We start from the raw sequence: 2,115 nt of genomic DNA on the forward strand, positions 1-2,115 counted from the left end.
ATCATTAAAAATTCAAAAATCAAAAAAATATCCTTCCTTTTTTCTCTCATAAATTTCGAAAATTTGAGTTGAATTTTTCAAAAATTTTTAAAAATTCAATTGTTTCTTATGAGTCAAATCAAATTTTCAAATTAAAAATCCTATCTTTTTCAAAATCTTTTTCAAAAATCAAATCTTTTTTCTTATTTATTTTTGAAAATTTCAAAAATATTTTTCAAAAATCTTTTTCTTAATTTTATCTCATAATTTTCGAAAATATTATCAACAATTAATGTTTTGATTCAAAAATTTCAAGTTTGTTACTTGCTTGTTAAGAAAGATTCAAACTTTAAGTTCTAGAATCATATCATGTGATTACTTGTGAGTCAAGTCATTAATTTTGATTTTAAAATTCAAATCTTTTTCAAAACTAATTCTAATCATATCTTCCTATCATATCTTTTTTTTTTTAAAATCTTATCTTTTTCAAAAATTTGATTTTAAAATATCTTTTCTAACTTCCTATCTTCTTATCTTTTCAAAATTGATTTTCAAATCTTTTTCAACTAACTAATTGACTTTTTGTTTGTTTCTTATCTTTTTCAAAACTACCTAACTAGCCCTCTCTCTCTAATTTTCGAAAATCTCTTCCTTTTTTTTCAAAAATTCTTTTTAATTAATTAATTATTTAAATTTAAATTTAAATTTATTTATTTTTTGATTTTCGAAAATCACTAACCATTTTTCAAAAATAATTTTCGAAAATCCTTCTCTCTCATCTCCTTCTATTTATTTATTCATCTACTAACATCTCTCCCTCACTCACCAAAAATCTGAACCCCCTCTCTCTCTCTGAGTTCAGATTTTCTCTTCTTCTTTTCTTCTACTCACACAGGGAACCTCTATACTGGGCAAAAAGGATCCCTATTATTATTATTTTTCTGTTCCCTCTTTTTCATATGAGCAGGAGCAAGGACAAGAACATTCTTGTTGAAGCAGACCCTGAACCTGAAAGGACTCTGAAGAGGAAACTAAGAGAAGCTAAAATACAACAATCCAGAGATAACCTTACAGAAATTTTCGAACAAGAAGAGGAGATGGAAGCCGAAAATAATAATAATGCAAGGAGGATGCTTGGTGACTTTACTGCACCTAATTCCAACTTACATGGAAGAAGCATCTCAATTCCTGCCATTGGAGTAAACAATTTTGGGCTGAAACCTCAATTAGTTTCTCTGATGCAACAAAACTGCAAGTTTTATGGACTTCCATCTGAAGATCCTTTTCAGTTCTTAACTGAATTCTTGCAGATATGTGATATTGTTAAGACTAATGGAGTAGATCCGGAAGTCTACAGGCTCATGCTTTTCCCTTTTGCTGTGAGAGACAGAGCTAGAATATGGTTAGACTCTCAACCCAAAGATAGCCTGAACTCTTGGGATAAGCTGGTCACGGCTTTCTTAGCCAAGTTCTTTCCTCCTCAAAAGCTTAGTAAGCTTAGAGTGGATGTTCAAACCTTCAGACAGAAGGAAGGTGAATCCCTCTATGAAGCTTGGGAGAGCTACAAGCAACTGACCAAAAAGTGTCATTCTGACATGCTTTCAGAATGGACCATCCTAGATATATTCGATGATGGTCTGTCTGAATTAGCTAAGATGTCATTGGATACTTCTGCAGGTGGATCCATTCACCTAAAGAAAACACCTACAGAAGCTCAAGAACTTATTGACATGGTTGCTAATAACCAGTTCATCTACACTTCTGAGAGGAATCCTGTGAGTAATGGGACGCCTCAGAAGAAGGGAGTTCTTGAAATTGATACTCTAAATGTCATATTGGCTCAGAATAAAATATTGACTCAGCAAGTTAATATGATTTCTCAGAGTCTGAATGGAATGCAAGCTGCATCCAACAGTACTCAAGAGGCATCTTCTGAAGAAGAAGCTTATGATCCTGAGAACCCTGCAATAGCAGAGGTAAATTATATGGGTGAATCTTATAGAAATACCTATAACCCCTCATCGAGAAATCACCCAAATCTCTCATGGAAGGATCAACAAAAGCCTCAACAAGGCTTTAATAATGGTGGAAGAAACAGGTTTAGCAATAGCAAGCCTTTTCCATCATCCACTCAGC

At 32.5% G+C, this 2,115-nt stretch overlaps 1 non-coding gene across 1 annotated transcript; it reads right to left on the reverse strand.

The window, feature by feature from the left end:
* Window positions 1-1,472: 1,472 nt before the first annotated feature.
* On the reverse strand, window positions 1,473-1,576 carry LOC148577782 (small nucleolar RNA R71). Its single transcript, XR_015903944.1, has one exon. It is a non-coding gene; the product is annotated as a small nucleolar RNA R71 (small nucleolar RNA).
* Window positions 1,577-2,115: the final 539 nt, after the last annotated feature.

This window comes from Arachis ipaensis, chromosome B1 (assembly GCF_059453495.1).
Source record: "Arachis ipaensis isolate K30076 ecotype BB chromosome B1, ASM5945349v1, whole genome shotgun sequence".
In the NCBI taxonomy this organism is placed as follows: domain Eukaryota; kingdom Viridiplantae; phylum Streptophyta; class Magnoliopsida; order Fabales; family Fabaceae; genus Arachis; species Arachis ipaensis.